The sequence below is a fragment of the Lepidothrix coronata genome, unplaced genomic scaffold (genome assembly GCF_001604755.1).
Source record: "Lepidothrix coronata isolate B3197 unplaced genomic scaffold, Lepidothrix_coronata-1.0 Scaffold135, whole genome shotgun sequence".
NCBI classification, from domain to species: Eukaryota; Metazoa; Chordata; class Aves; order Passeriformes; family Pipridae; genus Lepidothrix; species Lepidothrix coronata.
The window spans coordinates 2471216-2497174 of NW_016690315.1; the positions used below are offsets into that span (position 1 = coordinate 2471216).

The following is a 25959-nucleotide window of genomic DNA, read 5'->3' on the forward strand; positions in this document are numbered from 1 at the left end:
AATTCAAAGACAATTTCAATTTAGGTAGATAATATTTTCTTTGGTAAATTTTCAGTCTTTTGATACTGTCATGTCAGAAGACTTATTTTTCATACCTTTTTTAGTTGTTCCTCTTAATGGCATAAAAAATAATGAACTCGTGATTGTTTCTGCATTTGAAATAGTGCTTTGTTATGCAAAAAAATGTACTGACTTTAATACAACCTTCACAAGTAATGTTATTGACTCTGTGTACAATACATTGAAAAGATATTGTTTGACTAATGTTAGGATTGAGGTATATCTTATTTTTACTTTTGTCTGACTTTATGTTATAGGCAATCATCAATTAAAAATGGTTCAAATTATTAATTTTAAAAGCAAATCACTTTTGTTTTGAAATTATTTCCTTTTTTCTTTTCACTGGAAACTATAGTTTCCTGCAAAGAATAGGGAGCTGTGCTGTGCTGTGCTGTGTCCACATCGCACATGCCAAACTACCAAGGCCCCACCCCCACTGCATTCAGCAAGTGTTTGCATACATCCTATTTCTCAACTCCATTTTTCTTAAGATTTTTATGTAATTAAAAGTAGAGCTCCAGCCTGAAGTAAGTCAGAGGAGAAGACTGTAGCAAAAGAAGTTGGTGTCTCTCAGAGCTTGAGCATCCCCTCCTTTGAACTTTGCTTGTCATTTAGAAGTGTTGTCTTCATTATGGCAAGATGGTGTCACTGATTGCTCCATCACCCACCACTCTGCAGTATTCCTGCCCCGTCTCCTCCTTTGCTTTGTGGCAATCTGTTAGCAAGTGTGGGTGTGGACCAACTCTGCTGAGCTGTCATAATATCCCAAGGCATGAAATGTAATTCATGAGGTTTTGTGTCCTAAATTCAGTGTGATTCGTTCAGAAATAGCCTAATGGATGAAGGGATCCAAAGTATTGGACTGCCAGTAGCAATTTACAAGCAACCCACAGATGAAAAGGAGGACTTCACTAGTTAGAGATGTCTGAAGAGGGAAAGTGGTGCATGTATAATTGCTGGTTACTTTCAAGTCACTTAATTGGGGTCTCAAGTGTGACAGGCTTGTAGATGAGCTGAGCCTCAGTACTTGATCCCTGGCAGCATTTCCTTAAACATCTATTTAGTGCATTCTAAATGCAAGGTAAAGCACTGGTGAAGTTTAAGACTGTGAGGTTTTCTTTGCTTTTCAAAAGTCTAATAGTACATATTATCACTTACTGTGCCACAGAAGATATTTTGAAATTCCTTGAACTGTGATAACAAATTTGTGATTTAAAGAACAATATTGAATCCTTACTAAATTATCTGTCTAATATTTATTTTGTCTATTTGGTATGTAACAGCTCCTCCACAGTTAGCAATGATCAGTTTATTTATTTATGATTAGTAATTGACCTATCCCAAATGCATTATCTTTCATACAGATAAATATGTGTACATAAATTTACCTTTTTTGTGAATATACAACATGATTAAATTTTTGGTGTTATTTTAAAATTAATTAGAAAACCCAACATGGACAATAACCTCAAAATTATTACCAGTTGTTTTTGCAGCTCATATTTTGCTGCACTGAAATACATTCATGTAGGTTAAAAGATAAAAGTATTAAAATCTGAACAAAAATAAAACTAATTTTTATATAATTTTACAGTTTAAACTAGAGGAAATGTAAGACTAGACAGTCTAAATAATTAAAAAACAATGTGATATGTATCTTCAGTTTTATTCCCTAGTAAATTCTATGTTCTGTATAGAATAATTTTTATTCTTTTTATGAAGGGTATATAAGGATACATTATTTTTGAACAACTAGTCTGCCTTTAAATGTAGCTTTTTAAAGGGAAAATGTTGGATTATGGCATCTACACGTAGCCTATGTATATTACAGGCATAAGTAAGACCAGATTACTGTAACTTAGATTTTACAGGCTGTGTGGAATAACAATAAATAAAAAACCAAGAAGATTTTCTTATGCAGAGATGAAAACGCACATCCTACATCATTACCCTCCTGGTGGTAAGCCATAAAAGTGCTTTAAGAAACAAGAAATAATTGGGTTTTATCTATTGTCTGTTTTCTAATATATAAGAAAAAAATATAAATAAAATATTGATAAATTTGGTGTTTAATATTGGCATTTAAACTGGGGAAGGACAATAAAAGGACAGTTTTTTCCAATAGGTTTCATTCTTCCCTATGTGCCTGTGCTACTCAGTTCTGCCTATTTAAAATGTTGATTCTAAAGAATATTTATTTTGCTCTAAACAAATATTGAAGAAGGAAAAAATAAAAAGAATCAGTCAATCATTAGTAAAGGTCAAGACTTGCAAAGGTCTGTGCTACCTCTATAAAACATAAGACAATAACAGAAATAAATGACTGGAGGGATAATCTCTAAAGTGTAGCTAAAGGAAATAGTTCATGTTACATTAATGTTAGGATTTTTTTCTAGTAATGACTAATGCTGGGAAAAAGAGTCTCTGTCAGAATCTATATATTAATTTTGATTTAAGTAGAACGTACTATTAAGAATGTTTAAATTATATAAGTTTCTCTTAAAATTTCAATTTTACTAACTAACTCCTTGGAATAGTAAGTTAAAAATACTGTGAGATAAAAGTCTGGTATATGTAAGTAATGATAAAACTAATTTCAGAAGCACAGCATTGAATGGAATAATGAGTTTCTCCCAAACTTTTTCTGATTCTCTGTAGTCAATCATCTTCAGTTGTTATTGCAGTTCAAACCCTTGCCAGTCGCATAAGATAAACAGGGATTCAAGACTTTGCATCTCTCTGTGGATGTCATTGATTCTGAAGCCTGAGGACAATTGAAACCATTCTATATTGGAAAAACAATATAATTGATTCTTTAAAAAGACTTATAAAGCACTCTCAATATTTTATTCTAACTACATGTAAAATGTGCCTTCTCTTCTTGCCAGGATTCACTCACTAGAGGGTTGTGCACTTTTCTCTTCAGTAATCTTCCCTGCCTGCTGGAGATAGAGACTTTCACATGCAATACTGCTGCCATATATATCCTTCATATAAAGGCTGTAGCCATCAAATTTTGCCCTAATACCAATTCTGCTTCTTACATTTCTCTTCAAAAATAGCTGTCTTTCTCTATTTGGAAAGTCGCTATCCACTCTTATCATAAATATTTGTCTCTTGTGATGAATAATGATGATTTTCTAGCCTGGGTTCTGCCTTCTTTTACTGTTATTATTTCCTAAGAATTATTTTAATGTAACTGCACAGGATTATCTAGAACTCAAACACTATGCCTTTTGCAGAGCTATAATACCTGCCAGCAATGGACTGTTCTCTACTTCTCTATCTAAGAGGCATTTAAAAGATTTCAGTTTCCAATTATTCTTTGGCTATACTGCCTGCAGAGCAGGGACAGACACTTCTTGTATCAGTAAAGCAAGATTTGTGTTAGAGAGCATTTTCTGGAACAGCAAAAGCTTCATAAGTGGTAATTTTTGTAATGAAAGAGATCTCCTCTCCTGCTGACGTTTCACCCAAATACCCTGAGAATAGAAGAGACTTTCTCCTTTCCACGTATCCTCCACATAAGTGACAGTCATTGAAAGTCATTATGTCAGAAAGCTCTTCATCTTCCCACATCCTTACCTTTACTAGGCAGAGGATGCTCTAACACTCACTCAGATACCTGTGCATTTCGCACATGGCAGATATAGCTAAGGTAGCCATCATCCTCCTTATTGCTGAAATATATTTATTGTTAATGGGCAGGCAGGACAAACTATGACCGAAATTATTAAAATTTGCTTGATTCACAGTCTCCACATGATTTTCTATATGTTTGTTTGTTACAGAAACTGCAAAGTTTTTGAGGAAAGACTTCTATTCTACTATGTATGGACTGTCTAGGGCTAGTCATGATAGCTGTGGAAAGAGATTTAGATTACAGTTATTGCTCCTTAGTCCCTCTTTCTTCAGTGCACTGAACTCTCCATGAACCACATAAAGTTCTGAACCCCATAAAGGACATTGTCTTCCTCCTTCTTTCCTTACTTCTGTCTTACTAGCCAAGAAGAGAAAGAGAGGCAAAGAAGAAGAACAAAACTTATTCTGTACAGTAAAAATATCCCTAAAAATTAAACTGGATAAATAAAAAATTCTACACAATCTATTCAGTGCCCTTATTAGAAGATATTTTGCAGCTGCCAGGCACCCCACAGGACTCTGCAGAGATAGAAGCCACCAGTGATCCTTTGTAGTGTTCATTTCATTGACATTTTTCGATACTGAAAACTCTCTCATGGTGTAATCTCAGGATGAGTCCTTGCATTAACATCCAAAAATATGCTGCTTAGCATAGCTTTCATTTTGTATTTCAGTAGCTTTGCAAGAAATCAGACCATGTGTTTGGGTGCATCCACCACCTACCCACACTGCCAATTTTAATGGGAAATAAAATGTAGAGAAAATCTTTTGCATGCAAATGTGCAGTAAACACTATGTGTAGTGATTACAGATTTTAAGGCAGTATTAGTACTCTTCTCCTCACTGATCCCAAATGATTCTTATTTGCAGGCAGAAGCCTACTGATGTTTCAGCAACACAGAGAACACTACCTTAGTTCTGGAAGGGATTAAACTGATAAGAAATGCTAAAATGAATAGTACTGAGTTGAGTGCACCTGCTTGCCCTTTGTTGGACCACCTTGAGTCAGCAAAATAGTTTCTGTGGCTTAATGAGCTATGCATGCACAAGCTTGTGAGACATCACACATAGACTTCCTCATTAGCAGTTTATGTAGCTATGGAAAGAACCATTGAGTAGAAATGCTTAATGAAATATGAAAGTGCTCCCAGCACCTTCTGTTGTGTTCCATATTCATGGCAGATTTTTCCCCTGAGTGCTTCTTGAATTCCTTATCTCTGTTATCAGATGTTGATTTTTAATGATAGATGTGATATTTAGAAATCTTCCAATATGCCATGTCTTGTGTCTTGGTCAAATTTCAATTAACAATCGAAACTTTAGAAATAACCTCAGAGGTATTTGAGGTGTCCTTCAAAGACCTCTAGCCAAACAACTGGCTCTAAGAAAGCAGAAAAGATATGTGTGGCAATTAGTGCAAGAAATAAGAAGTAGATCGGAAGACTAAGTGTAATGGGCATAAATTGAGAGCCTCCAGCAAAACAAAAAAACCCAAGCCAGTTCAAAAACAGAAATTCAGACATCAGAGGGTGAGAATGTGGTAAGCACACAAAATCTCTGCAAGGGTTGAGAAAAGGCAAGCAAATACTGCCAAACAGCAGAACAAGAGGAAGGAATCATGGAAGGAAACATAGCCACAGCCCATTATGGAGAACATCATTAGGACAACATGTGATTTCCCTTGTGTGACAGAGGAAAGGGAAATCCACTGACTCCCTCACTGGGGTACTGGAGTGTGCTACAGGAAGTAGATAAATGCAGAAAGGAAGGATGATGTGTATTGTGGGTTATGATTGTAATGACAGGGCATAAGGGCATGCAGGAAAGAATCTCTCTTGTTCATGCTACCAGGATTACAATAGATATTAAGTAAGACATTCCTCAATAACATTAATGTTTATTAGGTCAATGTCAGCCTGCAAGGCTAATACTGATTCCTTGTGTTTGTTAAATAAAAACTTAAAGAAATGTAAATAATTTTTGTTGCAGGAAATACATTAGCCGTATTAGACCATGCTTGGTATATAATTATCCAGTTGTGTTTTTGTTGAATAAAAGCAGATTACAATAAGTATCAGAAAATAGGAGGCATGTATATGAAAACAAGATCTTGCATTTCTTGGCTTGGGGGGAAAGAAAAAAAAAAGAGATAAGATGAAGAGAAAAGATGGTCAGCAAGTTCTCTGTCTTTTGAGAATGATTGATAGGGTACTCTTCACTCGGCCTTTAAAGCTCTAGCATTTCTATATCCATTATGGTAACTAATTTTTTTTTTTTAAATTTTAAGCTTAAAAGATTTTTAAGCTTAAAATCTCACATAAGATTAGTGAGAATTGACTGCTCATGACTAAAGCCAGCTATGGAGGATGATGTAGATCCTGTACAGGAGAACTCTGTGCCTGCTTTGACAAAGGTATGCTTGCCTTCTAGTTACTCTGTACCTCTCTGGACTACATTGACCATAGCAAATTGCATTTGGTGGAGTATTGATCTATGATAGTCTGTGCTGGATTATCTGTTTCTCATACTTTTTTCTATGCTTGCTAGCAAAATCTGTGCAAATATCAAATCCATGCAGGCCAGGAATGCCCTGAGAGGCCAGAACTAATTTTGAAATAACCATCAGGTAGAGAGTCTGTTCCTGACATTTCAGTATCCACCCCTGCCTCTTTACATATATTCATTCCCCCACTGACACAAATAGTTCTTGAATAAAGAGAAATTTTGTCAGGCAATTTGTCATGTTGACAAAGCTTTGATAACCTGAGTCCTGGAACTTCCAGGAGCTAATTCTTCATTAAAGTTTTGGTTCGGCTGATTGGAACAGCTCAGAAACATATGATTTTATTTTCCCTGGAGTAATTTGTATAAATTGAACTCATTAACTCACCAGGCAAGTCTTTTACATGGGGTCTAGTTGTAAGCCACAAACATTCATTTTGCACTCCTCACAGAAAGGCAAATGCTTAGGTTTTTTAGATGAAAGGAATTACTACCACCTACCCGGATGTGTGTGGGTCTGGAGCTGTGGACACTTCCACAGTGAGCCCGGTGGTCTGCTGAAGACAAGTGACTTTTCGTTCCCTGCCACAATTCCACTTTCATTGTATACGTTGAGGGCTATCCCTTGTTAGAAAGGAGAGAAAGTGCCATTGCAGAGCTACTAATGATTAATCATTTCCTTGCCCAGAGCTGCCTGTTTAGGGTTGGTTGGGAGAAGTTTCTTCAATGTTCCTGTAACAATTTATTTTGAAAAAACGCTGATGAAAACATGTTCCATAGCATAAGGTTTGGTTGCAACAGTGCACCTATGAGATACAATGGCAGAGATAGTCAGAACGGAAAACACTAATGCTGCTTGTGCCTAAGTGGTTAAAAAGAATAGGGCAAGCACTGTAAAATCATGCTTTTAAAAATCAAAATACATATTTGAAAAGAGGAGGAAAGCAGATAATCATGGTTAAGTAGTCGTTTCCTCTTATGCCTGCAGGGTTTGATAAACTGGGAAATCTTTTTCCATTGAAAGGTAATAGGAGATAGTGTTGAGAATATTATATTTACTGATAACACTTTATCTTCCTGATTTAAGCATAAATAAATACATGATAATAAGTTCCTAGCCTTTACTGACATTTTCACAGTTTATAGAACTACTTTTTACCATTTTTAATATCTGAAAATGTTTAGAAAATGATTTTATAAGAGCCACATTTCAAAGGACTTTTGCATCTGTGTGGCTCTTACAGATCCCTGTAAGGAGAATATAAGACATGAAAGCTAAATATTTAACAACTCAACTCTTTTCCATTAATCACTGTGTTGCCAGGAAAGCACATTTACAGAGATAAAGGGCTAACATAGGGGCAGTGTAGTGCAGAAACACAATGGAAATCCTCAGTAATTTCAGTGTGGCTGCTTGTTGTCAAATGTCCTCTGACAGTAAAAAGTTATTTTAAAAATGCAGCTAGAAAATAAGTTTTAATTAAATATATATAAATTCTTTTAATTTTTAACACATACCTTTTATGGGTTTCTGTCCATGTCTGTACGTAGAACAGCTATCAGGTATTTTATCCATATTCTGTATTTTCTATAATCTTTCATGATTTTCATAGAGTGAGGAATGAGTTCATAAAACATGATCGAAGGACAATAAAAACGGTGGAGAGGACACCGACGTTATTGATTCATACTGTGTGAAGGATGTTGTGTTCTTCTTTAGGCAGAATAAAAATATGAGTCAAAAGGAGATAGAAAACTCACTTATCATGTTGGTTCTGGGAAAACTTGGGACATGAAGTTGTATTACACATGCAGCATGCAAAGACACTAGAGATGCTGTGGGCATGCTGCCTCCCCATGGAAAAATAAATTACTATTCACTTTTGGCCTCTGCATTTGAAATAGTGCTTCCTCAGATGCAATGACAAAATTCCTTCCTTACAGAAGAAAAGTTTAGGGGGTTTTCTAATTCCTATATCCTGAATTATGGCAATATAAATTACTTTTTTACACCTGCTAGTGCAGCAAATGTAACTCTTTCATATTAGATTCTTGGTTTTAATGTTAAATAAAACCTTAGAGTCTTCCAGCTTTCAGTCTTTCCAACTCTCCTTGCAGAGCTGCCTTTATCTGATTGTTTCTCTGGCTTAGCTCAGGTTGCAATCCATATGGGCAAACATGGCTAACCTCTTTAATGTACTGTCTCCTCAGTTTAATCACCACACACAGCATGATAATGCCTGCATCTGTGCATGCTGGAGTAAGGGAAGCACTTTGTTACACCACTCCAGCTCTATCCCTGAAAGCCTACCTGCTGATATTCTCATCAAACTGCACGCCAATATTTCTCTTATACCAGCAAATAGGTTCCATCTGCTCCATCACATCCACCTGCTTTGTAAAGGACCACACGATCTGTGTTATCTGTTAGTGTCCTGGGGGAGAGAAATCCAACACATCTATTCATAATTAACAGCTCTGGGAACTGCCTGTCATGCTAAAAGGGTCAACAAATCAGAATTCAGTAGTTAAGACTAATTTTTATAGCGTAGATATGCTTTCAAAGTCTTAAACGATCTCATTATGTAAATTAGTAGAATCAACAATTGCATTGTGGTCCATTTTTCCTTTAAAAGTATTTAATGTTTCTAACTGTCCCCCCTTTGCATCTCTCAGTATTTCTGTCAGGTAAGTAGCTACTGACTTCCTTGAATACTTTGCTCTTTATGCAAGCTGCTCGGTAACAGTGAGGGTGTGGATGCTTCCACCATATTATTCATACTGAATTTTGTCATCATTCTGAAGAGAGTTCTTTTCCTATTTCCTCTCCTATTACTTTGCCTGTAGGGCTGCTTCTGAAGCTGGTCTTTTATTATTGGTTTTATGGTTTATTTCAAAAAGCTGTTAAACTAGTGACAAGCAATCTATCAACAGGGTGGTAGCATGATATTTTAAATTTTAATTAGCTGAAAGACTCCAGACTTGCTCATTCCTAAAGTGAGTTTGTGATCCAATCAGCTTGCATCTCATGCTCTACCATGCAGGCCAGCCTTGTCCTGTGCCTCTTTGCTTTCCTTATATCTAGAAATAACCATTTCATTCCCACCCTACCAGGAGCTGGTATCAAATAAGCTAGATTTGTTCTTTCCCTGTTGCTTCCATAAAGCTGCTCCTCAGCAAAATCCTGGTGCTGCAACACAAAGGGAGAGATTTTGGGTCCTTAGATGATTTGGGTAGAGTGCAATAACCTGAACAAGGGGCAGGGAAGGAGAGAAACTCAGTGCCATCTTAGGTTATGACAGAATTTTACCCCTGGGGCATCTTCTGCTCTTAAGGACATTAAGGATGAGATAGACATGGCCTTGGCAACAGTACATACTCATTTCCTGACCTACTTCTGTGCAGGAAGTTCAATAATAAATAGTGTTGATATCATCAGTGATGGTGGTAGCGGGTGTTTGAGAGGGTATTTAAGTCATGAAACATCTCAGTGGGAGCAGCCTATGACTACCCTGAGCATACCTAAATTATAGACATGTGCTTGTACCTTAGTGACCATGCCCTCAGACTGTCCATAAACAAATAAAAGAGGATTTAAAAATGATTGATTGGCTCCTGTGAGGCTTTTGTGGTAGTTGCACACACCAGGCTCTACCCTGTACTGGACTGCATCAGGCCCAGGTTTGGAGGCTCTTGCATGAGGCACTGGACAGCTATGTCAGGAAACTGGAACTTCGTGATTTACAAGCAACTCACTAAAATCCCAAAAGGCAGATCTCACATTTCTAGGTTATACTTTAGTCTTTTGTGTTTATTTTTTTTTCAGAGCCCTGAATTCCAGCTCAGGAAAAGCTGCTTTTAAGGTGTCCCTTTTGGGAAATCCATCTAAAAGCCATGCATTTTTCAGGGCCAGGAGGCAAAAAAAAGTCTGCTCAGCTAGCCCAAGGGAGAGACATGGTTCTCAGCTTTATCCTGTTGTGTAAGATGTACAAAGGTGCTTCTGAGGACTGTATCTTCAGTAATCCATGGTCTTTGGTCACTGAAAAGACATTGTGATTACTGGCATGTGCAATCATGGGGTGAACAGGAAACAGTAGATGTCAGGTGATATCACTGTGATATTTTTAACAGCCAAATGGGACAAGAGTGGTCACCAAATACAGGTAGGAACACTTCCATCTGCCCGTTAGCAGGGACTCTTATGAGTTTTTCCTGTTCAGCATAACTCAAAGAAAAGCAAACACTAAATTAAAAGTTTTATCAGATTAACAAAAGAGAGAACTCTGGTTTTTTGTACATACTAATGTCCAAATTAAAAAAATATAGGTACACACTTGAAAATTCATTCCCATAAGAAGACAGTCAGGTTTCTCACTGGGCTGTTGATCATTTGGGCTCTTTTTTCTATGCATTCTGTTATGATGACGTAAAATACCTCCCCCTGCCCCTTATTAAGCAAAATAATTGTAAGGCTCTTAATTTCCTGCTTCCAGACTAATTTCCACTGTCTTCAAATTAAATTCTGATGGGATTTTTCTTTTCAGAAACTCTGTCTCATCCCTGAAACCAGTACTGAGCTGTATTGTAACAGGAATCCAATTTGTGAGAGCATGGTTAACTGTCCTCATGTTATTTGCCTTTTTTGGTTTATCTGTCTACTGAGATACACTGAGGCATTCCATTTTCAGTGTTTTTTGGTATAAGAGATGCCTCTTTTATTTTTTTTATTTTACCTCATACATTTCTTAAAAAGAGGTAAATATTTAAATTATATTTTTATATTGCTGCTTATTGAGATGCATTATGTTTGGCAGATACATCATGTTGCTGTTGTTATTCAGACCAGTTGAAAAAAAAAAAACTAAACTTATTTCAAAACTTGTTCTCTGTGTTCTCATTTGCATAACCCTGTTGTATGTCTCTTGCCTATGCTGTAATAGCTTGTCTTTGAGCAACAGTACTAGCATGGCTCTTTAGTGTATGTATTAGCTTACAATTCACTTGCAACGGACTTGCAGTACTGGCTGATGTTCCCACAGGTGCTAGCAAGTTGTTATTGTGAACATTCACAGAGGTAAAATTACTGTTTTTACAAGCAAGAAACAAAATGGGGGATGGAAGAAAATCCCATAGAACTTTTTTAAAAGTTATTGAATTATTATCTTTTTGAGAGACAGAACAATTTCTGAAACACGCAAGTGTTTTGTGCATATGTTCAGATTGTAGCTGTAGCCTTCATGATATTTATGACAGTATCTCCACTGGTAAAAGCAAACCTTTTAGTATGTACCCAAGCAAACATCACAGGAGAATTTACATATTCCACCTCAGTATGAGTGCTGTAGGTCATAAAACTCAGCAGATGACAATTTTCTTAAGCAGCAAAGCTTAAATAAAGACAACTTACAGGTCGAATTCCACTGTTCTTCACACAGTGATGTTGGTTTCGATGCACAGATTCTGGCTTCATATGAATACTCTACCCCTTTCAAGGTACAGACCTGGAAGATATAAATGAAAGTATATGTTCAAATCAGACTGGTGTTTATTCTGATCCAGAGTTATCAGAGCTGGTTAGCAAAGAAACAAGAACAATATCTGCTTGAATCTTTGTGCTGCACTGCCTCTGCATTTCAGAAAACATGAAATCAGTGAATAGGTCTAGCTGAACAACTGGATATGATGAAGAATTTTTTTTCTCTCAACAGAACAAAAAGGACAGTGGAAAATGTTTCGATCACCCTTACTCTGTTTCATGCAAGGGAATTGGAAAGAGTTCATAAACTGAACTATTCAAGTCTGGCAAGAAGGCCAGCAAAACTGAAACAGAAATTATGAGAGTATATTTGATATACTATCGAGAAATTATTTGTTAACTCTCAGAGAGGAAGAGTAAGAATGGCTTGTACTCTGGAAGTCAATGATGACATTAGAAGAGATATACAGAGAACAAGTTTGCAACACCATTCCTTGCTTTGTTGTCCTTTCCTCAGTTCTAGGCTATATAATGTCTTAGAATCATAGAATCGTTTAGATTGGAAAAGACCTTTATGATCATTGAGTCCAACTGTTACATCAGCACTGCCAAGTCCACCACTAAACCATGTCCCTTAGTGCCACATCCATAAGATTTTAAATACGTCCTGGGATGCTGATACAACCACTTGCCTGGGCAGCCTGTTCCAGTGCTTGGCAATTCACCTTTGTGTGAAGAAATTTTTCCTTAATATTCAAACTAAACCTCCCCTGCTGCAACTTGAGGCCATTTCCTCTCCTCCTGTCACTTGTTATTTGGGAGAAGAGACAAACTGTCACCTTGCTACAATTTCCTTTCAGGTATGCGTAGAGAGAGATAAGATCCCTCTTGAGTCTCCTTTTCTCCAGGCTAAACACTTGCAACTCCTTCAGCTGCTCCTCATCAGACTTGTGCTCCAGACCCTTCACCGGCCCCATTGCCCTTTTCTAGAACAAGCTCCAGCACCTCAGTGTCTTTCTTGTAGTGAGGGACCCAGAACTGGGCATAGGATTCGAGGTGCAGCCTCAGCAGTGCCCAGCACAGGGAGTCAATCACTGCCCTGGTCCTGCTGGACACACTATTTCTGATACAGGTAGGGATGCCATTGGCCTTCTTGGCTCATGTTCAGCTATCTGTTGACCAGCTCTCCCAGGTCCTATTTTGCCAGGTGGCTTTCGAGCCACTCTTCCCCAAATCTGGAACACTGCTTGAGTCTGTTGTCATCCAAGTTCAGGACTCAGCACTTGGCCTTGTTGAACCTCATACAATTGGACTTGGCCAATTGATCCAGCCTGTTCAGATCCTTCTCCAAAGCCTTCCTACCCTCCAAAGATCAACACTCCTGCCCAACTTGGTGTTGTCTGCAAAATGACTGGGGGCGCCCTCAATCTCCTTGTCCATGTTGTTGATAAAGATATTAAACAGGACTGGCTCCAAGACTGAGCCCTGGGGAACACCACCGGTAACCAGACACCAGCTGGATGTAACTACATTCCCCACCACTCTCTGGGCCTGGATGTCCAGACAGTTTTTACCCAGCAAAAAGTACAACCTGATAACAGAGTTTAGCTTTCACATTTCATTATATTTATTAATTAGGGACTGATATTTTCTTTCATGAGACTTTGGCTATTTATAAACTATGGTTTATAAATTTCAGTACTCAACAAAAGTATTTAGTCTTAACTTATATTAACTAGATAATGAGATAGATTTACCACTGAGAACGTGTAGCATTTTAACTCGGATAAAAACTGTACTTCAAAGTGGTTTTTTTTTAACTTTGAGGTCAAACTCATTGTTTGGCATTTAAATAATAATTCATGGAACATAAGCTTTGTGTAATGAGTTTTATTGGACATACTGTTACTGCAAGATTATCTTTTTTTTAACAGTTCAGAAAAAAAGCCAGAAACATCATCATAGCAGACAAAATAGCCCACAAGTCCGGGATGCCTATCAACCTTCTTTTCATAACGTACAGATTCATGTCACAGATGAGGGTCTGGTCCTTAGGGAAGATGACAGAGCACAGTTTATTCTTGGTCAGTAACATACTGCATTATTGTAGGAAAAGCCTAAAGGTCTTTTACACAGTACTTTATATATGACCTTTTCACCCACCCCTCTCACCCATGGGTGTGCTGTGGGCTGTTTTTTTCTTCAAAGTTTGGAAGGATTTTGGATATCTGTTCTTCCCTCCTTTGTGCAGCTCTTGAGGTGCTTCGTCTCCCTTGTGAGACAAAAACTTTCCAAAGTTTCCAAAGTGATAAACCCCAGTTTATCACTCTCTGCACAGGGCTCACAAATAGGGGCTAAATTCACCAAACAGGCTGTGCAGACACCATGCCTCCTTCTTCAGCTGGCCTGGTGAAGGAGCAATTAAGCAAGGTGCCAATGGGAAATTAAACCTAGGAAACTGTAGACTGAAATTTGGCCCTGGATGTCAGAGTCGGGAACTATGTGTGTAAAAAAAGCAGTGTTGCAGTTAGTGTAAAGGGATTGACACCCTCTAACAGCGGAGTGTAGCTGCCCATTGGTAAGCCTTACAGCAAGGTTTAACATGCCTTTATAGCAGAAGGGCCCAACTCAAGATAAATTCACTTCTCTTAGAAGAGCTCACTCCAGCCTTGTGCTGTGAAAGGGAGATAAGGAGCAGAGGGTGGAAAAGGGTGGAAAATGAGGCACATGTAAGAATCCAGTGAGCATCTTTTATCAAGAGTGATTGATGTCAGCTTTGAAATGCTAGAAAAGATGATGGAAGTAGTCTAGTGTGTAGGAATAGAGAATAAAGCTTAAAGTGATCCACCTTCCTTAGCAGGAGTCTGTGGGAGGGGTTGACAAACTCTTGGTTTAGCATCAAGAACAAGCTGTTCACACAAGTTGCACCTTTGAACTCATATGATTTCTGCAGATTCACCTGCAAATTTTAATTTATACATTTCATACATTTCTCCTATTAGTATTGATGCAAGATGGTGTATGTAGTTGTCTTAACTACTCCAAATACAAGAAGAATCTGTTCTCATTTGAAACATGCACAACCTAAGCTCATGTTTACAGGACCTTCATTTGCATAGCAAGACAGTAATAGCCTCCTTCAGGCTCTTAAATATTCAAATTTGCCATTTTAAAGAATTCAAGGATTCCAGATTTTATATTCAAAGAACAATCACAGTAACAATGCATGTGTTTTCCTTTCAGAACATAAATTTTCCTAACTAAAATTGTAAAATCTTCAGTTCTGTAAAAGTTTTCTGACTAAAAGTTTCAACAAAGAAAAAGCTGAGAAAGTACTTCTTAACATCCATGACCCTCTGGAGAACAATCAATTCCATTGCTTTAAGATACAAGTGGAGCTAAATGCAAAAAGCACAGACGTTTTTTGTGTTCCCTCAATTAGTCAGAGTACCATAGTGTCAGTTAATAGATTATGTTTTTGTTTTCACTAACATCTAATAGCATTTCCAAGAAAAGCAAGCAAAATTGGAAATTAGTTAAACATTTGGGTTTGTGAGGGCTTTTAAATATTAGCAGTATCATGAATGCCTAGCATTAACAATATGTAGCCTTTGCTTTATATTAGAATTAGGTAAAATTATAGGTGCCAATTTAAATAAGGATTTCAGTGGCAGTGACAATCATAAATTATACATTTCTTTAAATTTTGCTTCGTGATTTCTGCTGTAAGTCAATTCTATTGCTATTACTACCAAATATGTACTTTGTAATTATACTAAATTAGCTACTCAATATTTGAAAAAGTATACACATTAACTTCGTGCTGTTGACCAGCCATCTTTATTCTCTCACACCTGACAAATCTAATAGTCAGCTGACAAATCCTGTGAAAACTCTGTACCCTCGTAAACTCTGCACTTTCACATGCTGTCTTTGGTTGTGTGTTGCTGTGTGCAGCTATGTTTAAATCTGAAACTTGTATTGTTTGATAGAGTTTGTTTGGTGGGGTTTTTTTAAAGAACAGATCTGATTAAACATTCTAAGCAGTCTAATTATTTGTCTGTCACCTTTATAGCTTAATGTGGTTATTTCCTTTACAACTCTGCACATACTCATCCTTAAGCCTCTAAAGCTTCATCTAACCCAGTCTTCACTTGTTATTGGCTTCATGGCAACACTGTTGTTGTAGCACAATGCTTAGGAGTCAAAGCATCTTCTGCTCTGCTTCCAACACCTGGATGGTCTTTCACTGGGTAGTATTCTCAGGTTGCCCAAAGTTTCTTCCATTCCCCTTGCAGTGACCTCTGAGAACTCAAAATAACATTTTCCAGTTTGTCAAAGCAAGTAGCTTGAGGAAATAAATGAAAAAGGGTGAAAGAGAGAAACAGGTACAAAGTATATTAGTGTTCTGAAAAGGAAAACTAAACTCTTTTTCAGCTGTCAAGTAGGACATACACTATATTCTATGGAAACCCCTAGTTACCTTTTGACAGATGGTTCCTCTCCTACATTTGTATCAAACTGGTAAACCCATAGGGAGTTAAGGAAGTACCTTACTAAGAAGTGGTAATGATTCACCTGCAGTGATCCAACTTTCTACCTTTAAGTCAAACCCTGCACCTTTCTGACAAGTGGTGACAATTACATTGTTATTACACCATCAGAGGGGGAGAAATAACATATATAATTTTGATTGAGTACTGGTATTAGGTACTGGTATTAGGTACTAGTCAGCTATTTTGCAAGGCAAATCAAATACCAGATACAAAGCCTGGACATTAGATAATCAGGATTTTTATGGCATATCTAGAAGGTCTTTTCAGAAGAAGCATAATGCCACCTCCTTCACCCCCTAAATGGATACCAGTGTTGCTTACTTGAATGTCAGCTTAGCCAGAAATGCAGCCACCCTTGGCAGAGTGAGTGAGTAAGCTAATAAACTTCGATTTTCAGTTCAGAGTAGGTTTTCATCTGGCTGATGGAGTCTGTGAGCAAAGCAAGTCTGCATCTGCCTGGGCATGTAAAACACTATGGAAAATGGTGGCACTGATATGAGACGGAGCTGTCATTTCTAGGCTCTGGAGTAAGATGAGTTGTGCCAGGAACAAGGTTCTCTGTTTATTTATTTGCAGTCTGATAATTTTGTGCTGCCCTTTAAATTCATATTATTACTTCTTTCCTTTTGATTTCTTTTGCGAGTCTTATTCTCCATGCTTATCTAATGTTAGGTGTCCCCATCTAGACTTAGGCTAATCCACATTTAGGATTAGCCATTAGTAGGCTAATCCACATTTGTCCTACTTCAGATCTTCTGTGAGCCAAATGGTACACTTCCATGGTGGAAATTATCAAGGAAGAATTTTCTACTTTCTTTTGTGGTGTCCTTGCTGCTAGAAAGAGCTTCCACAAAGCTATGTTAACATTCTCCTTCAAAATCCCTCTTAAAACTCTCCTTTATTATGATGCTATGATGAAACTTGGAAAATAGATTGCTAGTACGTGAGAACTGCTGGTTTTAATTCCATCACATCATTTTCCCTTGCATTCTTCCATATGCCTATAACAATCTGTTGCCTCTTATCTTAAACATATATTACAGACTTAAGATCATATCTGTGAGTGTTGTAGTCTGCCACGATAATAGTCTGCTACATGGTTGAAATTCTTAGACATTATAGTAATGGCAATTGCCATCATCTCTCAGAGCCCAGAGATAATGATTTTTTCCCTTGCACTTACAGCTAAAAGCTAGAAAGCATAAAATGATAATTCTGTTTTATATAACGTTTTAAGGTTTCCTCTTTAAAGGAGAAAAGCTGTTTATAACATTTTTGAAAAGACAGCAGTGAGGAAATATCATATCTCATCACAGTTGTTTCATTCTGAAATGTCCTGTGTGATGTGGGGGGTGGTTTCCTATTTCTGCTTTAAAAAAAAATGCCCAACATGTGTATTTTTATTCATAGACAGTAAAATGCCTTTTAAAGAGACATGAGGACAGAGATTGAATCAAACAGAAGCATGAAGATGTAAATATATCTACATGCAAACCTAGAGTACCAGAAGTGGCTAGAATGCCATCCTTCTACGTGAAAAAAATAAATGAAATAAATTTAAAAAAAAAAATTAAAAAGCTTCTGTTCTGATGAAGAGTCTTTCATTACAGAGTTTTGCAGTGGTTCTGTCATCTGATAAAAGACGTCTTTTTTAAAGTGTTTGCTCTGTGACAAAATGAGGAAAATAATTTACTATCTCTGTTGCAGTACTGTGAGAAAGCATTAATGTCCAAAAAGAGCTTTAAGATCCTCAGGCAGAATATACCAAGATCACATGCACTCAACCTTTTAAAAATACATATCTTAACAATAAATTATTTTAATAACTGCAAAATAATTGTTTTCTTTATTATTTTATTATGTTTTTCATGGCTATATATGTTGAATATAAGTACATACTCTATATTCCAGAATGAACAAATTTTGCAACCCAGTGGTAAGGAAATGTTTCAGTGTGCTTTGAAAAGTTCTCAATTTAAAATGATCTACAGAAAAGCCTGCAGCTACATGCTTTTACACAGTGTACAGAAATTTAAGTTATGTATACAAAATCTTGGGAGGTAGGAATTGTGTAGAGGAATTGGGTTTGTTTCTGTTTATATTTCCGTAAGGTTTCCTAAAATTTGCCAGCAGAGTTCAATGAATATCGAGTAAATAAAAAGGCATGAACACGTGTTAAAACATTTTATTAAAACAAATGATCATGGCATGAATATGTTAAAACACATTAAATACTTATATCTTTATTTTTCTTGTTATCTGCAAACTTTTCTTCATAGAATTTCTTAGTTTTCTTTCAAATATTTATTACAAAATAGATACTCTAATGTTTATGCACAGATTAATGTGACTGTTCAAGACGAAATATTTGTAAAATCTGTTTAATCTGTATTTTGCTATCAGTTCATGCTTATAAAAGTTCGCAATCAAATAAGTAATTCTGACTTTTCACTATTAATTCTTAACCAGATAGATGTCAGAATCTGCTAAAAGATAAAATCTACAAGAGAAATGATAGTCTAGAATGTCAAGTCCTATCAGTGTTGGTGACTGCTTTCTCTGTGCCTGGGAGGTGCTTGGCCCTTCCAGTGAACAAAGGCTGGGATCTATAAATGTCCTGAAGGGCATTAGGGAATGTGCTCTCTCCACCTTCAGGATACTTCTTACACTCACACTTATTCTTCACAAGGGTGTTTCGCACATTTCTCACAGTGAAGAAGCCTCTACTTTCAGATAAATATAATGACCAGTTTTATTTACTGCTTAAACACTTGTGTTTTTTTGGAGTTAATAGTTGAAAAACAACATATCAATTAGCAGCTCTGATCAGGAAGAGGAATATAAACATATTGACTCAGATAATCAGCAAGACCTAAAGCAAATGAAATACATCGTAAGAGAATCAGACATTTGAGAAAACTCTCAAACTGAAATCAGGTTTAATCAAAATGTGTGGGTTAGAATAATGGACATATCTGTAAAAGTTAATACTGCATAACTGACAAGCAATGGGAAATGTTTATGAATAAAATATCCATAGTTGCTGTAGTTAAATGATAATTGGAATTTTAGAGAAGTTGAATTTTAGAAAATACGATGTCAATCTTATACTTCAGTCATCAAACCATTAAAAAAAAAAAAGATACAAAGTAGATATATGACCAATGATTTCTAGCATTTTGATAGTCTTTCCCTGAAGCATTCGGAGCAGGTTATTGTTTCCTATTCACTAATGGAATTTTTACATTTTTGGTTCAGAAAAACAACTGTGCATTTCTGAAACATGTCAAAAAGACAAAACAAAACACTACAAAACTTTTATTTTTTTGAAAGATAGGTCAGTCTCATAATAACCACAGTATCCATATTTGCATTCCTGTTGTAACCATCATCCAGAACACAAGGCTTCCTTGTGTTGCTGCTGCATAAGAAAAAGTATTAGGGGTTTATCACAACACTATGGCATTCTTTGAAGAAAAAGAATTAGAGGAAATAAAGTTTGATTTCTTGCCTAATCCTAAGTCATAAATTCCTTTAATTTCCCTATTCTTGCCTTTCAGAGAAATGAGAAAGTTGCTTTTCAGCTTTGTCATGGAGCATCTTCTGAGACAGATACTCTGATTCTTTAGGATTTAGAAAGTATTTCTTAGTGTTGATGATTATTCTCAAAGCCAGAATCATAGCTTTAGAGAAAGTTAAGTCTGAAACCTATAAAACCTCCACCTCAGAATCCCCAGGCCAAGTGCTCAGCTCTACAATGTGGTTTTTAGGTCTCTTCCTGGGGCAAAATAAGGAATATTTGTATATGGTTTGAACCTCTGGCACCTAATCTCTCCAGAAGTGACTGTTATTGTATGTGAAGGAAAATTTTATTTACTTTTGTTCAGTTCTCTTGTCAAATAAAAATTTTGAACTGAGTAGAAACAGAGAACTACTTGTTACAACACTTTCTCTTTCAGTATATAAACTCTGTGCTTCTTCAAAGAAAAAAAAATCCTTTAAAATGAAAAGTCATTACTTAGTTAGACTGGAAGAAAACAGCTTATCAATTATGCAAGTCCAAGAGATTTATCAGAGCAAAAGCACCTCTCAGGTAACTCTCTTTGAAGTGATTAGCAATCCTCTTTCCACTTCTCCCTCTGCACGCAATCCCTGTGATATTACAGACTGTAGCCCTACACTGTGAAATACAGTGTTTTGGTAGTAACATCAAGCATTTTTTGTTCAACATCTGACTGTCATCAGACACTGATTTTCCATCTTGCTCTCTGGTGGCAGGTAGAACTGGTCTTCAGTTCCCCAGAGGCAGGTTGGGAGCTAGGATTAATTCTTTACTCAGTTGTCCTGTTTTTAAAGACAGCAAGTGGAACTCCTTTAGCAGCAGTTGCCCACAAAGGAGATTTGATTCTATACAAGAAAAAGAAACCACTGCAGAATTAATGGAAGATAGTTATTAAACTTAAGAATGCCTTGTAGAATAACTAGAGCAGCATCCAAGCTTTGTTTGCATCCCTGATGATCAGAAAATTATCCTTATTTCATAACGTTTAGATGTTAAGGTTGTGCTCTAGGCCCTTTGCCATCTGTGGAAACAGAGCCAGTGCCATTGATGGTCTGATTTGAGCCACACAAGCCCTGACTCAACATGAACAGTTCATGAGACTGATTAACTTACTCACTACCAATGTTACATGACAGTTTTATGTTCTTATAGAGTGCATGAAGCAGTGGACAAAGAAATACCCTTTGGAATTGAATTTAAGGAAATTATGTTTGAAGATGTGTCCCTTTTCCTTTTTTTTTTTTTTTCACTGTGGTACAGTTAACATCTACAAGGACATAAAAGCCACTTTATAGGGAAACAGCATGAAGTAGGTAGTATATTCTTATTCTTCAAGGAACAGTTAAAATAAGGATTTATATAATATTTTCATATAGGTTTTTTTATTATGGATTTTTATCTGGTTTTGTAATATTTTAATTAATAGTGAAGAAAGTAATTTTTAAATTGAATTTTCAGATAAACATATTTGTACAAATGAAACCAGTTTTTATTAGCATACATTCATTTTCGAATACTTTTCTTTTTATGTCTGTAGGAAAAAAAATCACAAATCACATTAAAATACAACATAAAATTACTCACTTATGTCAGATTAAAAGTCTCTCTGATAGCAAATTTTATGTATAATATATTTTTTTCCAACACGGTTTAAATTGCATGTTAGTTTTATGATTATTTTGAAATGTACTACTATTTTATGGTATTAATTGTTTAGAAGTGAAAATGGAAGAAAATGAAACATTTTATTGTTAGAAATAACTTTCTTCTGTAAAAGTCAGCTGGTTCCTGTAGCTTGACACATTTTTTGAGACATTCCATAAACTCACACTTAAATGCAGTGAACACACTAAATAAGAAAGGCTGGTGTTTTTCTTTCAGAGTCCCAGGAAGCTGTGATTTGTCAGGTCTCAGCTGCATGTAATACCAACTCTCATCATGCATAGTGTGTAATTTAGGCTGCCACAGGAATTATGTGTCTGCTTTCACACACTTTCTGAGATTAAGGACTTTGAGGGTCCTGCTATCTGTCTGTATGTACATGGTTATATGCCCAATTGTTTTTCTAGAGATATAAGTGCACAGATATATACACACACTATATATACACACACATTTGCACACATGTATACATACACATCTGTATATATATGTATACTTACTTATAAGTTTGTGTGTATAAATACAAATATTTACAAGTAGGCATTAGGGGTAGTACAAATATTATAATTAATAATACATTAATAATAATAATGCTATATTATGTATTAGTAAATATAATTCAATCTACAAATATTCTCTTGGGAAAAATACGCATGATGTTTCTCCCATTCAAAAGTCTTTAAAAAGTCCTACTACAAAAAAAAATAAAAATAAAAGATCAGTTTAGGAGCAGATTTAGGAAAGATTTTTCTTTTTAAGAAGACCCATATTTGAGCCAGAAAGAGACATACTGAAAACTCTAATATTGTCAGCCTAAAAAAGCTGGTAGATATTCCCAGCTGGTATAAATCTGTGCAACCAGAGTGATTTAAGTATTTTTTATCTGCAACTTGGTTTATAGCAGGGAGCAAAATTGTTTGGCTTCATTGTACAAAACTGATTATTGATATCCTGGTTAGATTTTATTGTGTCCCTATTGGCGTTAGGTTTGCAGCAGAAAAAATCCAAACCTCCTCTCTAAAATTGCTTCTCTTTCTTCTATGTTCATTCCAAAGCTTATACAGGATAGATGAATAGAGGCAAATTCTTTCAAAGTGTTCCTTTTTCATGAGGAATAGTATACTGCATTTAATACAGATAAAGTAAAACTACTTGGAAAAGCTGTTCGAACTGTTGAAAATGTCCATCATTTTTATTTATTTCTAATTAAGATCTTGTGCAGAATGACTTCTAGGATCACCCTAAGAAGATATTTCTTCTAGTTCTTATTCTCAGTCTGTCAGCACAGAAGATTAACTGCAATGTAACCTGTGTATTAAAGATTAAACAGAAGGAAAGCAAGTCTCATTATTAAACAAAATCAAAACACAAAAAACCCCTTAAGCAGTATTATCAGCTGTCAGCTTTGTTTTTCCCTGTGTCTAAGTTTAGGATGAATACTCCCTCTGTTGGCTACAGTGCAAGGCTAATTAGGTAATTGTCTCGAACTAACATGATGTCTTAGTTGAAATCAGGAGGTAGTTCCTGAAATCGGAGGGCACACTTTGTATTTTTGCCAATTAGAGCACACGGCCACCAAAACCTTCAGCTCTTCTTTCTCAGCTCTCAGGCAAGAAACACAGTGTATTGCAACCATAAGCTTCCTTTTTAGCAGCTATATATATACTTTAAGTTTTGATGTTTTTACACTTAGTGGCCCAAATATCACTGCTGGGCATAACACGGGACTATAAAATCAGTGTAAAGAAGCCAACAACTAAGCCTTTGAAAGCAGTGTTAGAATATTTATTCTTAGACACATTTTGAGGCAGACTAAAGTTCTTCTTTTCTTTCTTCTTCTATGAACAGGATTCACTGGGAAAAGAGGTGATCAGAAAATTTAAGAAACAGAGATATTTTGACATTTTGAGGTTAAACTGAAAAGAGGCTTCCTGGCAGGGAGCACATTTCATGTTTGACAAAGTGTTGCATAAGTACTGACAATTGTCGCCTTTTCCCATCCTTTATAAAGTCAGAGTGAGTAAAGGTGCTATCTTACACACTGAAGGAACTGCTCTGTATTCTGTAATTCATCCAGGTTCTGACTTGTTTCCCTTTTTACACGTATTTATGAATTCATCAATAGTATAAAACTCTTGTGCCTAGTGTTTTGGATGTTTATTATCTCCCTGTGTAAGAATAGCAGAAATTATCTGTCCTTTTCAAACTCATCCCGGGGTAAATCCATGCATTTAGAAAAGGCAATTGGGTTTTGTTGCTCTAACAATTGTTAGAACATTCTGATCTCTTGCATCAAAAATATGTTATCCATCATGATTAGTTCTACATTTATCTCTCATTTATCATACCCAATAAAGGTTATATTACATTTAAAATATGGATCCCCATTTTGAATGATAATGGAAGTGCCCTACCAATCCTCTTAGTACTGGTTTTCATTCAAATAAACAGAAAACCCCCCCCTATGAATAACATACTAGAATTATAACATAGTTAAAACTATTTAATTAGGACATGGGGTTTTTTTAAACTTTGGGCATGAAAATCTCATGCATGCTCACCATTTTTCCATTTAAAAACACTTGGGGGTCATACAAGTTTTTATGTTTTGATACCTAATCTCTCAATTTTCCATTAAAGCATGACTGGCAAAATTTAGTGCCAAATTCAGTGGGGCAGCAATGGATGTGTATTCATAGATGCAGCCCATATGATTTTCTAAATGCAATTTTGACAACCATCCCAAAGTAATAGTGCTATACTTTGCACGTAACTATACTTTATCACATTCATAAGTTGCTGAAAGAAAAAGAAGACTGGGTAAAATCATGGAGGAACAGAAGATTTGGCAAATATGAATGTCCAAATGGTGATATTTTTAGTGTGAAGCTAAGTGACTGGTATAGTATGTCTTTCTCCTAACCACAGCCTATGAAGTCAGCTCCATGGCCAAGTTTGGCTTTAGGAGATATGCTGGAATGATTTTACAGGGCAGAGAGGGCAGAGGAAAAACTTTTGTATGTGCACTGTTAAACAAGTGCAGTGCATCTATTTCCAGTGATCTCTCGTGTAACACCTTTACATAAGCAAAATCAGGGAAGAACTTGAGTTAATTTGGCTATGCTGTGGTGAGAAATTTTGAACTGCATTTAAAGCAAAATATGGTGCAATATGGTGAAAAACAAGAGTACTGAATACAAATCATCTTACTGCTAACTTCAACAAGGCAAAAAACAGAAGACGAAACACAGAACATTCTGTACTTGTCATGATCCCTGATTTGTAAATGTCTCGTAGCAGAGTTCTGGCAGATGCTTTGTGTAAGAGTGATTGACTTCAGTGAAGTAGTTAGCCTAGCCCAGCCCTCCCAAGTGATCTGAAACTGCTTCTCCTTTGCTGCAGGCTTAGTTCAAGCTCTTGTAATAAATCATGCTGATGTCTATCCCTGAGATATACAGGTTGGACAATGGGGTGTCTCTTCATCTCCTGTTGCAGTTCACTGAAACTGTTAAAATACTCTAAAGAGTAGCTCATTTGTCACGTTGTTCTGGTTGGGAAAAATGCTTTACACAGCTGTCTTACTACTTATCCAAGAAACTCAATGTTTTCTAAGCACTGAAGGCTTCTAGGATTCAGATGAAGTAAAAAAACATTATTATACATATTCCAGAAATAGGTAATTTGTAGAACAAAGTCTCATTTTTAACAACTGAATTGATCTTGCACAGAAATTCCTCAACTAATAGAAACATTTCACATCTCTATTTGACTAAGTTATCTCAATGGATTTTTATATCCTAATCTATGACTTCTGTTGCAGATGTCTGAGATAGAGAATCATAGAACCACAGAATGGTTTGGGTTAGAAGGGACCTAAACAATCATCTCGTTCCAACCTCTCTGCCAAGGACAGGGACATCTGCAATTGGACTAGGTTGCTCAAAGACTCATCCAACCTGCCTTCAATACTTCCAGGGATAGGGGTAATATTGCTTTATCAGAAACTGTGTGAAAATCCTTAATTGTTGATGAATGTTGAGATTTTATATCAGTGTATTTAACAATGGCGGAAATTGCTGAGACATATATGAAATCAAGAATCATATCATAAACCTATTTCTATAAATTCATATGTAAATAAATATACAAAGAAAAGTGAAAAGAAAATTAAATATATACAGTCATACAAATAATAGTGACAAATTCAGAAGTTTTCAGAAATTATATGCAGATGATACCAGTACTGGGTGAGCTGATACTGATTTGTTAATTTCCCATTGAATCTTATTGGTTTTATTCTAACTGACTTGGAATAAATTTATTTGTTACTGTCATCCACTTACTATTTCATTTAGACTGGCTGTGATTCAGCTGTGTCCTTCATTGGAAGAGAATTAATAGTCACTGAAATATTAATTGTTTTTCTTTTTTAGAAGTATAAAACAATCTTATCCATTACATCTCAGGAGTTGAGGAGAGAACCCAGCAATTTAAAGATG

The 25959-nt window shown here is 36.1% G+C and overlaps 1 protein-coding gene and 1 long non-coding RNA gene across 6 annotated transcripts in view; one reads left to right on the forward strand and one right to left on the reverse strand.

The window, feature by feature from the left end:
- The window catches only part of LOC108503304 (interleukin-1 receptor accessory protein-like 1), a 666680-nt gene that overhangs the window by 538658 nt on the left and 102063 nt on the right, over positions 1–25959 (forward strand). The window lies entirely within an intron of this gene.
- On the reverse strand, positions 10152–12196 carry LOC108503305. Of its 3 annotated transcripts, none has more exons than XR_001876794.1 (3): positions 12169–12196; positions 11612–11705; positions 10152–10243 (listed from the first exon to the last, which is right to left on the reverse strand). It is a non-coding gene; the product is annotated as an uncharacterized LOC108503305 (long non-coding RNA). The 3 variants fall into 3 exon arrangements; XR_001876796.1 differs by having other exon boundaries at positions 12114–12172; XR_001876795.1 differs by lacking the exon at positions 12169–12196 and adding an exon at positions 12149–12166.